The 12,915-nt window shown below is 41.4% G+C and overlaps 1 protein-coding gene across 1 annotated transcript in view; it reads left to right on the forward strand.

Annotated features, from left to right (window-relative positions):
• The window catches only part of LOC139136950 (polycystin-1-like protein 2), a 31,055-nt gene that overhangs the window by 9,853 nt on the left and 8,287 nt on the right, over positions 1-12,915 (forward strand). The gene's annotated exons all lie outside the window — the stretch shown is intronic.

Here is a 12,915-nt window from a genome sequence, read left to right on the forward strand (position 1 = left end):
GAGTACAGACTTATTCCCAGTTGCTTTTCAATTGAATAAGACGAGCGCACCAACAGTACAGCATGCAGATATTCCTTCCAAACCGAATGGGGGAATAAAACCTATTCTCATGGACTTAGAAATATATGTAACGCCGACAGATAAATTTACTTTTCATCCACGGGATATATTTAAAGATAACGTAATCACTCATCGATCAGCGAAAGAAAGTAATGTCTGGCTGGGCGGTCCAAACATGAAATACTGGGACCAGCAACTGAATTTCGCCGTATGGTGTAGCACTACTGGTTGTGGTATATCATTCGTCCATCTCTTTGATAAGAAATTTCCGCCCCAAATACGATCATTCTGCCGTTTCCATGTATACTTTACAATACGTCGTATCCTTCACGAAATGGGCGTTGCACTTCCAGACGATACCCCCACCTTCAAAGCGGGGGACAATCCGTACAATCTCGTCCAATATGAACTTCTATGTACTGAATTTGGAAATATAAGTCCAACGAAGTCCGACTTTCGTTATCGAAAAGGTCAAAATAAGGTCTTGGTTATGGATATGAATATTATACTAATCGTGGTCCCGTTCGACAGCCAAAAGCGATATACAACGGTCGGGACTTTTTCCTCTCCGCCGACGGAGGCGTTTTCTATACACATACCATTTTTGGAAAGAAAAAACATAAATTGTCCGACAAAGAACGACCGCACTACTATTTCTTCCGAAATGATGGATCGGAGGGACAATACAATAGTTTCATTCCTCTGAAGGGAGACTCGGGACTAACAAAGGCCGGTCTCGCTCGCCTCAATGAAAGCCTTGAAGCCTACGTATATTGCATACTTGGCGCACAAGCGAATATTCGTAGTACCATTGTGGGTGATACTGGCAGTGCACAGCAAGTCCGAAAAGAATTCGGCGTTCTCCTCGAAGATGAAATTCGCAATACCGACAAAGTAATCAGTTATAGGCGATATCAAGACACAATAATGAATACTGGTGTCAAACTTGATATGGCAGTCTCACCAAATTTACTTCTCTTACCGTCTGAGATGGTCATCCTTTCGGGCCCGGCGATCTCAGGTTATAATAATGAATTGCAATACGCAACAGAATCTATGTCCTTCGGGGTGAATGGTGATATAAACACGGAAGTTCGAGAAAGTGCTGTACACGAGATGGAAGGAGGAGGGGATCCCGTGAAGTGGCAAGACGAGCCCGGAGAGTCACCTCACAATGACACGACTCGGATTCGGTCCCCTCCCCTCCCCTCCCCGGAACGGGCAGCAGCCGTGACCAGCGCAGACCCTATTCATGAATATGGTAAAATTGGTTTGTTATCTTTAGCAATATTCATTACATTAATGTACAGTATATAGATCCGATGTATGCAACTGTACCATTCAACATGATTGTAACTGGACCGACAAATTCTGGCAAAACGGAATATGTAATGGATCTCCTCACCGGTCCGTACCTAGGAAAATTCGAATATATAGTTTTCATTTGTCCGACATTCATGAACAATAAAACGTATAATAAAAGATTCATTTTCACCGATGACAATGTGTTTGTGTTTCCAGTCGGACTCGATGCTGTGGATGATACACTAGCCTTCGTACGGAACGAATGGGCCGGTACAAACACTTTAATAATCCTCGATGACTGCGCCGCGTCCAAAGATATGAAGAAGCGCAGTGACGTTTTAGTCAAACTTGGTTTCAGCGCAAGACACGACGGACTATCTGTCTGGGTTCTGACTCAGCAATATACTAGTATTAGTAAACCATTTAGGGAAAACATACAGATGTTAGTACTTTTTTACACACCGAGCAAGACAGACAACAAAACTATTATTAAAGAATATGGAATGGAGGTGTCAGAACGGGAGGCCACGGACCTGGTCAGACAATTGAAAAGTAGGCCATTCAGTAAACTAGTATTTCATTTACGGCATCCGTACGACATTCAATTTTTCGTTTAATATAGCTAATCATGGAAGGCGACACCCCCGAAGGTTCTACCGAAGGAACTCTTAGAGAATTATATTACAACCCGAAAACTGGTTTTGGAGGTGTACAAAAATTATATGACGCAGCACGCTCCAGCGGACTCCACGTCACTAAGAAAGAGGTGCAGGAGTGGTTAAAAACTCAGCTAACTTATAATCTACATAAACCGGTACCTCGTACTCGTGGCGCGTTCCGAAGGGGCCGGCGCGTTTTCGTAACATCGATAGACGCCAGTGGGAAGCGGATCTCGTGGAATTCCCTTCATCATTCGCAAAAGAGAACCGTAACATTCGATACATGCTAACAGTAATCGATGTGCTCAGCAAATATGCATGGGCCAGGCCGATACAGTCAAAAACGGCTGATGATACGTTACAGGCACTACAAGATGTGATTAAGAAATCTGGGAGAAGACCCGACAAACTTCAGACAGATGAGGGGCGGGAATTTACTAATCAGAAAATGCAGGGGTGGCTCCAGGAGTCAGGCATTCATTGGTTTCACACCTACAGTGACAAAAAAGCTAGCGTCGTTGAACGTTTTAATCGGACCCTCAAGACGATGATGTGGAAATACTTTACATATAAACAGACACGTTCCTGGCTCCCCATTCTACCCCACCTTCTCGAGAATTACAATAACACCGTACACGGAAGTATCAAAATGAAACCCAGGGACGTAACAGAGGAGAACGATTGGCAGGCATTTTATACACTATTCGGTCCTGAGTTGGCAGCCGGGGGAGTTAACCCTGAATTCAAGCCGGGAGAACGGGTTCGAATTACAAAATACAAGACCACTTTCAAGAAAGGATATTTACCAAATTGGACAGAGGAGATTTTCGTGGTTTCAAAAGTTGTGTACGCAGCTGGCTTGGGAACGCCACCAGTTTACAAAATAAAAGATCTGAATGGAGAGGAAATACTCGGCACTTTCTATTCTGATGAACTTCAGAGCGCCCGGGGAGCCGACGAGCTGTACAGAGTAGAACGAATTTTGAAGACGAAAAAAATTAGAGGAAAGAAATATTATCTGATAAAATGGCGCGGTTATCCAGAAAGTTTCAATAGTTGGGAGCCAGAGGAAAATGTTATTAGTACTACGTAAGTACTTCGTAAGTTCCTGTGCTGGTTCTTGTCAAGTACTACGTAAGTTCCTGTGCTGGTACTTGTCAAGTACTAACGTAAGTACTAACGTAAGTACTAACGTAAGTATTTACGAAAGTTATTCAATAAGTACCATGGAAGAAGTCTTAATTTCTTGAAAGAAGAAAGTGTCAGTTTACCACCCCGCTTCCAACCACCTGGCCAAGTATTTATCATGTACTGTCGTAAGTAATGTTCACTTATTGCATCTTTTTCGGCCGTATGTGGATGAGGTGGTACCCCCTCAGTTCCTGAACATATTAAGTTTGCAAGATCTTCAAAGCGACTTCTCATGTTGCCACGGTCCGTTCTTTCGAGCGCCCCTTTTTCAGCTTTATCAATAAGTTCTGGCTGAAGTATAATGTACACAACTGACATGAGCCATAGACAAGTAACTCCAAAGTCCACCCTTTTCATCATATCAAGTGCTCGTAAGTCAAACGGAGCATTATAAGCACACACTGTTTCACAAGCATTAAGAAGTTTGTGTAGGTTCTTGAGTGAGACTCGACGTTGTTCTAGTTGTTCTTGACCAGGTGGGAAGTACGCTTTTTCAAGTTCCTCCTCCTCGAAACCGTCTATTAAAAATCCCTGGCTGCCGCTGCTATCGCGTGAGCCGCGTGCCGAAGGGCTGCCCCATGCAATTCCAAAGTCAAAAGCTTGTGGAAAATCTACTGGTCCGACTGTCTCTGTATCAATCGTTGGATTAAGTATATTCTTGAGAACTTCAGGCGTAAGGGGCTGACTAATTACCAAACATGGAAGCCTGTAGTCGTGGCAAATTTCTAAGAAAGTCTGTTTGAACTTGTTGTGAATCTCTTCTAGTTCTTTAAGGCGGCTGATTTCGTACGACCTGGCTCGAGTCAACACATTCCGCCTGCAATAATCCCAGGGCATATCTTGAATATGATAATGAAACTGGGTAAATGGTCAAATGCTCTAGAAACAATCTTTTTTTCTTCCCACTCCGTGGAAACGCCCCGGATTCTAGAAAAAGTTAGATGTTGAATTATGGAAGAGTCACAAATAATGTAGCGTTCCGAAGGGGTACCCTCCCTCCCAGCCTGACATTGTAAACTAAGAGTATGTTCTATAAACTGATTCTGAAAATCGGCAATCGAAACGGGGGAGCGCCCATTATAAAAGTCGGCAATGTTGCTGGAAAAACTAGTGTCAAATTCTGGTACGTGAGACGCAGACAAATTTACTGCATCGTAACTCTTACCACTTCCAGTTGGTCCATTTATGAATATGTATGACATTTTGGGGATACTATATCATAGAAATTTTTTAAAAAAATTTTTTTTATTAAGATATATACGATAAGACAATGACAATCCTTTCTATTTCAGATGCAATAAAAATACTTGAAACCGGAGAAAACATCAAAATTGATGATGGAGGCAAATTAGTATTTGGTGAATATGTAGATCCTATTATATATGTAGACAGTGAGCTAGAAGTGGTTTTCCCCATCGGACCTAAGTACGGTTCGGGAGGAGATCCAGCTACATGCGATGGGGTGTGTGTCCGTTGGCAACAAAGTCTTCAAAAGTTTACCGATCTGATAGTATTCCGTACCCTAGGTGAAAGTTTCGATGCAAGCACTGCTAAAAGTTATGCTGCAAGCCTAGCCGCTCACTCCAAGAATACTACCAGATTTTACTATCCATCTAAAGTGTATCAGAAGCGAGGGAGCGAGACACAGGGCGTGGCGTATTTTAAATTTCGATTTAAAAGAGGGGGAGGGGCTCACGATTTCGCTACATGTATTGATATGGTTCAAGAAATTGACTGTGCTTTTAAAGCAGTGAGTCCGTTACTACCAGTCCGAGAAAATCCTGCTATTGTACCTCGTAATATCCGGAAAGGTAGTAAGATAGAATTCTTAGCATTTAAACCGCGCTTAAATAAACGTGCCCTTTCTTTCACTGTTGAGAGATTAATATTTTGTGCTGCACCTAATAAACCAGAAATTCAAGATGCGGAAGAAATAGTCGACTTAGAAAGATTAGGTGAGATATATAAACAAATAAATGCTGACAAAAATATTATAGTGGATTTTGATGACCTATCATAGAATAATTATTTTTTCATTTTAAAAAATTTTTAGGATAGTATATATCATAAAGATTATTATGGCCAGTCAATTACATACAGCATTCAAGGGAGCAGTTTTACGAAAAAGAATTTCCTGAAATCAAGCGAGTCAAGGATATCGGGGATATCGGGGTGGATATTGAAGGTATGGTCAAAGGGACCAAAGGGGCGGAACGAAAGATGTACTCTGTTTTTACCGAAATGGAAGTCAAATTATCGGATCCGAAAACTGGTAATACACAACTCGCGTTCATTGTATGTTAAATTAAATGATACATACACAAAAGATGTAAGAGGATCGGGATTGGATGTGGGGCAACAATTAATAGATCGCTACGATCGTATGCTTGATACAATTGAAAATGTTGAGGGTTCTGGTCTCGTTCTCGAGGAGATACTTAATTTTGAAGTAATTCTAGTAGAAGTTTTACTCGGGGCTGGCCCGGGGGATGGCGCAGTCCAACTTCCCAGATGGTTAAAAAATAAGCATTGTGTTAGCGATCTGGTGCTACCTTCGGGCAGCGAGAACTGTTTTCAATACGCCATCGTAGCAAGTTTAAAGTTGGCCGACCCCGAGTTTCGTGAAAAGAAATGTGGTCAGGTAAGGAGAAAATGGAATACGTACGCCCCATTTATGGCTGACTACTGTTGGGAAGGTATTCCCACGCCCACGCCCGCCGATCTGACTGTATTCAGGCGCTTCGAGCAGCAAAATCCAGGGGTCAAACTTCAAGTATTTCAGATCTACGAGAATGATCCCGATCCGTCCGGCATAAATGTGTTATATAGTAGCTGTAGCGGAGCCCCTGACGGAACCGTTCCGATAGGGGAAGGTGGAGCCCATTCGAAGGTGATAGGAATCAAATAGCAAATATCTTACTGATAGTTGGCGAAGACGGCGGCCGTTCTCACTTCGTACCAATTACTGCGGAAAATCGCCTTCGTAATTCTCGTACTAATCGAAAGAATGAGCGCAGACGGAAGTGTATTTGTATGGTTTGTAAAAGAGGTTTTAAGTCAACAGAAGAATTAGAAAAACATCAGGTATACTGTGGAACAGACACTGCCCAGCCAGATTTTCCTAAGGAAGTGTGTCAATTTGAAGGACATCGAAGAAGGTTCCTTCTCCCTACGTCGTCTATGCAGATACTGAGGCAATTATTGAGAAGGGGACCGGCCGGCACATTCCAATTTGTCTTTCGTATGTTATGGTGGAACGGGGGTGGGGCCGACCCACTGTTTATGGTAAAAGAACATTCACAGGTCTCTCCTGTGTTACAGACTTTCTAAAGGATATGAAAGAACGGGCCGAGTATTATTCGAAATCGTATTATTGGAAAATAATACCGATGAGGGATCCTTCTAATTACCGGCGCGCGACGGATGTGATCCAGTCTGTATTGCATGTGGAGAGCCGGCAGGATACCGAGTAGTGAAGGAGGAGGCGACCTTCTATTGCGAAGGATGCCGGACCGTCGAGAACCATTCCTATCTACTTTCACAACCTCAAGGGATACGATGGTTCTTTATTTTGAAAGAATTACATGAAATCGACGCTGGAGGGGGACCAGAGCCTAAAATCATAGCTAAGACGAGCAATGGAGGAATTATGGGTCTCTCGAAAACATTTATTTTTCACGCCTCAATTGTTGTTGCCGGAGGGAAGAGGGAGACAAAGAAACGTTTCTTTTCTATAAAGTTTATGGACAGTGCTCAGTTGATGATGGGGTCATTGGCGAAGTTGGCAAAAACTGTGCCGGACCACGGATGGACGGCGGCCCCACTTTCGTACCCGGACATTCAAAGGGCGAAAGGTTTCTTCCCCTACGAATATTTAGACTCGGTTGACAGACTGGGAGAGAACCAGCTCCCGGAGAGGGGGGAATTTTATAGCGAATTGACGGAAGAGGGGATTTCGGAGTCTGATTACGAACATGCATTAAGAGTATGGGACGAAGTTGGATGTAAGACGATTCGTGATTATATGGAATTCTATTGTGAGACTGACGTTCTACTTCTTGCAAATATATTTGAAAATTTCCGTGACACATGTTTAAGGGCATATAAGTTAGATCCAGCCCACTATATGTCAGCGCCCGGCTTGACATGGGATGCTATGTTACTTTACACGGGTAATAAGTTTAAACTCATTCAAGATGCTGAGCAGATGACTTTCGTACAACGGGGAATTCGAGGCGGTATCAGCCAGTGTAATATTCATTACTTACAGACAAATCATCCTGCTTACGGGAATTACGATCCGGAGAAGCCGGTGACCGAAATAAAATATCTCGATGCAAACAATCTCTACGGCTGGGCAATGAGTCAGGCAATGCCTACGGGCGGACTTCATTGGATGACGATGGAAGAGTGGGACGAATGGGAAGGCGGGGCCCGAGACGGCACAGCTGGCGGGGCGTGGGGACCCGGCGCCACCTTTCCACCAAGTTTTCTAGAAGTAGATCTAGAATATCCAGCCGAATTACATAAGAACACAGCGATTTGCCATTAGCACCGCATCACTATGAATTTCCGAGGCAGGGCGGTCGACTGATTACAAGTGTGATGGATAGAGAGTCCTATGTCTTACACTACAAGTTGCTGGAATTCTATCTTCGGATGGGAATGAGATTGAAAAGGATTTATCGGGTGCTTGCTTTCGATGAAGCTCCATGTCTCGCGAAATATATCGACTTTAACACTAAAATGAGGGCAAAGGGGAGGACAGATTTCGAAAAGAATTTCTATAAGCTGATGAATAATGCAATGTTCGGTAAGACAATAGAAGATGTTCGAAAGTACAGAGACTTTAAATTTGTTTCAGACTGGAACCCCTCACGGAACGGTTCCGATAGGGGCACGGATAGTGGACGTAAAAAGATTCAGAAGTATAATCCAAAGATGAAACATATAACTTTCATAACTTCCGAAGAGGATGGTGATTCCTGCGACAGTGCCCTACTGGAACTCAAAAGGGATAAATATGAATATAAAAAGCCAGTTTTCATTGGCGCGGCAGTACTGGAACTTTCTAAGCTGCTTATGTATGAGACGCATTACAATTACTTTCGGACACGGTTCCCTGGAATACGATTAGCCTACATGGATACTGACAGTTTTGTTTACAGTGTACCGATACCCTCCCCGGACGGCTCACGCGTCAGCACTTTCAATGATATAGTTCGGGAAGATGTGGAAAAGAATGGTGAGAAGTCTATATATGATACTAGTGGGATGAGTGGGGCCATGGTGGCCCCCAACTTTCCGAAGATTAATAAAAAAGTGATAGGTAAATTTAAAGATGAGTTGAATGGTGAACCTATTCTTGATTTTGTCGGCATACGCTCGAAAGTGTATGCTTTTCGAACTCCAACTTCGGAGACGAAAAAAAATAAAGGGGTGAAAGATGTTTGTGTTAGAAAACATTTGAACTTTGAAGATTATAAAGATCTATTTGAAACTGGGAAGAAGCCGGAGCCGGCACAGTTTGTACAGTTTGTACGGAAAAAGGCTGGAGAAATCCGTAGTGAAAAGCGTAGTAAAATCATGATGGCGCCAAATGATATCAAACGTGTGCAGTTATACAATCCAGACACGGGCGAATGGCTGGCAGAAACATGGCCGATAGGACGGACGACGGGTCATGGTTTAAAATTGTAAAGACTTTAATCTACTATTTTCAATAGAGACCAGGGCATCACTGATAACATAAATGTGGGCAAATATATTATCATTGTGAGCGTCATCGCCACCCCACGCGGTATCTTTCTTCAGGATCTCAAGTTGAATTCCGTCCTTTGTGTTCATTACTTTTAAACCATTTCCATGAAACTCAATATCTTTAAAGCTACGCAGATCGATAAACAGACAGAATTTATTCTTCAAATAATCGGCCTCATCTATATCAATTTCACACCAATCTTTATCTTCAGCAAAATACCGTCGCACCTCTCGCCAAAATTGTCTTGGTATCATCTTCTGAGCGTACACTTTATTTGCAATGCCTTCAATCATTACAGACACAGATTCAATGGATGGGTTAAAGAAAAGTTCACTGTTCAGTTCTGACTGATTCTGATTTTTAGTGAAGAGTATAGCGATACCTCTAATGCTACGTCGTGGTACATTTATATTTTCATTGATAACCGTGTCCGATTCTTTGAATGGGATTTTTCTAAAATAATGTATATGCTCGTAAAGGTAACTTTTTCCACCGTTGTAATAACCAGCAGTTGACCTCGCGAGATTGAGGTCAGAAATTGTCTTCGTATTCCATTTGAATGTTTTTTAATTTATAATTGGTTGTAATCAGTTTATTACTAACAAGTAATTGGGGGGCGGGTGCCAACGTAATTTCCCATTCGATATGACTCCCTAACGCTGATGGATATGCAACTCCATGGCCTGTTATGAGGGGGTGAGTGAGACGAATAGCATATTTTGTTTTATATGTGTCAAAAAGTAAATTATCACCCACGACGGCGGCATCTGCATCGGCCGCGCCACTTCTCAATTTTCTTAGATTTTCGTTCTGAATTCCGTACAGTGTCATGTTCGTTCTCTCCTTTTTATGTTTGAAGAGATCGCGATAACATTCAATAAGGTTATATTTATTCAAATCGAAAGTGTCTGACCTCAAATGTGAGTTTCATACTCTCCACCAAATTTTTTGCAACATTTTGTACTACACGGGTAGTTCCACCTCCCATTACTTCGAGATCAAAAACCAGGTCGAAAGTATCTGGAACTAAGAGTACTCCGCTTTCTAACTTCGGACATCGTATGATAAGTGTCTGGCCTGGATCTGCCTCACTTGGATTATGAGCAATCACGTGATGAGTTCTTTCTGACTTCGTTCCATTCGGTATTCGGTTGGTGAAAGTCGGTGATAATGTTCTATCGTACCCCATTTTCGTGTAATGTATATAGTAGAAGAAAAAAAAGAAAATTAATCACATCTTTACGTAAATATTTCCGTCTGCCTGAAAGATAAATCGATTGCCTGTGTCGCGAATCAATCGAAGAACCCAATATTCTTGGAGATGATGAGCCTCTTGGTCATCCTCAGTATCCTGGAATACAGCTATGAATTCTAGTCGCTTAAAGAAGTTAGTCTTTTGACATTCCTTCACGAAAGCTAAAATGTTATGATATAGATTATCATCTTTGAGTCGGACACCTGGATTTGCTCGAAGTATATGTCGATTTACTCGTCGGAGTTTGCACCATTCCAATTCGACAGAGAAACCAAACAGGTCTTTATTTTTAGAAAGAAACTTTGCAATATTCTTTTCACCAAACATGTCGATGCCATATTAGTACATAATTTTATTTATAATGACTAATGTTAAACCAGTTAAAAATATCCATAGCTGTTCTCCAACAAATCCGACAACCGATCCTGCTGTTTTTAATAGAAAACTGACGAGGGAACCGATTAAACCTGGTATTGCAGCAGCACTTTTTGCAGCCAATGTTTTTAACCATTCGCCAAATTGCTTTACAATTTCTTTCGCTTTTGTATATACTTTGGGCGGACCTGAACCAGACCCGCCAGTTCCTGCTCCTGCTCCTCCTCCTCCTCCTTTAGTCACAGCCAGGGCAATTGTTGATATTGTCATTCCAAGGGCAGTCAGTATTGCAGCGATTGTTATACCATTTCGTTTAAATAACTCTGTCAGCTTCAGTCTCAGTGATAATTCTGGATCGGAAATTACATCACGAAGAGACCTAGTCGTAGCCAGACTTTCACGTGCCTCACTAATCTTACCATTTTCGTATTCAATTCGATTGTCAACTTTAGCTTCTCTTGTTATGAGTTCAGCTAGTAGTTTCTTGGCTTTTTCTTTTCCTTGGGTGTGATCTTCAGGAATTTCCTTTAACTGTTTTTCAGCTTCTCTTTTCAATAGCCTTATTTTAACTTTTTCGTTGTTAAGGTCGCTAATACGCATATTCGCAATCCTTAATTCATCATTAATAGCTCTATATTCTGGGTTTAGATTGTTCCATTGGTCGATTTTTTTCAAAAGCTTGTATTTTATCTGCATTACCAGAAGCATCTTGCCGTAACTCTGTCAGTTCATCTTTGTATATACCCATGTCTTCTGGCGTCATCTTCTCAGCTGGTATTTTATCATTTTCCACATCTTTAGAATGCAATGCACGTCCCACAAATTCGGGCTCACTATAATTATATACTTTCCTTGCAAATTCAGATCCTCCTTCTTGTCTTTTTACTGTCTCGAGTGATCTAAATCCACGTCCTGTAGTTTTTGATAGCCTGAGGTTTTTATAATACAGCTTTCCGTCCCTAATCTTTGCATTCAAAATTAATTCGTTTCGTGCTGCTTCATCAGTAATATTATTCTCATCTAAGAATTCTTTAGCCATTTGTATTCTAAGTTCTACTTTATATCTAGTCGTAGGATCTACCTGCGGGCTCCGCGCGCTTGAGACGGCCTGGGAAGAATCGGCTTCTGCAAAGGTATCATCATCATAGGAAAAAGTTGTTTCAGCAGTAGCATCATCATCGTCATTTACATTTGCATCATCGAAATCCTGGAGTGTTATATTTCTTCTCCTCCTTCTGCCATATTGTCTTTCTATATTACTACAATTATTTTTTATCATCCCTTACATATACAGTAAAAAAAATGCACGTCTCAGTTGTTGAAAGTGTTGAACAATTGGCTGATTACATAGAAAGAACAAGTGCTGCATATCGACGAAGTTACAAATTAATGGGTCGAATTGATATGGCTCTCAATATTACTAAGGGAATTCTTGTAAGCTCTGCTGTAATAGCAGCAATTCCGACAGTTCCGGTACTGTTAGCCTTAACTCCTATACCAGGTGTTGTTATTGATGTGATACAAGGGAAAACTGGTGTAGCAAAGAGACGAGAGAAATATAAACATTATTATGTTCAATATAAACAGCTGCTTACACAAATACAAGAAAAAGGCGCAACCCTTCGGAACGAGGAGGCTCCGGGGTCAGAACTTATTCAGAACATATTTCATCAGGCGCTAGAAATTCAAAAACAAGAAGGATTTAGTCCGCCGCTGGAGCGATATCTACGATATTATGGATTGAATGGATATGAAAGTTAGTTCGCATCGATAGGAACTTCGTGTTCAACATCAGCTAGACTCCCCGGCCGGACTGACAACGGGTGTAAAAGTCCCTTTATATAGGCTAGTTTGATGGTGATGACTCACACGGAATTTCCCGTACACCTTCGAAACGTGTATAAACATGCTCAGCAGGCCCGCTTAGTTCAGGACAATGCACTGCTGCGTCAAACCCCTGTTGCGCATGCGTGAGTTCGTATATAGGTCAGGGTCACACTTTAGTTACATGGATGGTTAAATTTTCCTTCGCTCCATGTAGATAAATGAATAAAATGGGTGTAAAATTCTTATTTTGTCCTGGAGGTCAAATATTCCTTACTACTTATGTATGTATGTATGTATGTATGTATGTATGTATGTATGTATGTATGTATGTATGTGTCATCTATCTATATATTATCGATGTACCTATTTTTCTATACATTTATATGTGTATCTATTGAACTTTGTGAATATTCATTTATTTATTTATTTATTTATTTATTTATTTATTTATTTATTTTTAACTCGCTACGGCGAAATGTACA

The sequence above is a fragment of the Ptychodera flava genome, chromosome 7, assembly GCF_041260155.1.
Source record: "Ptychodera flava strain L36383 chromosome 7, AS_Pfla_20210202, whole genome shotgun sequence".
In the NCBI taxonomy this organism is placed as follows: Eukaryota; Metazoa; Hemichordata; class Enteropneusta; family Ptychoderidae; genus Ptychodera; species Ptychodera flava.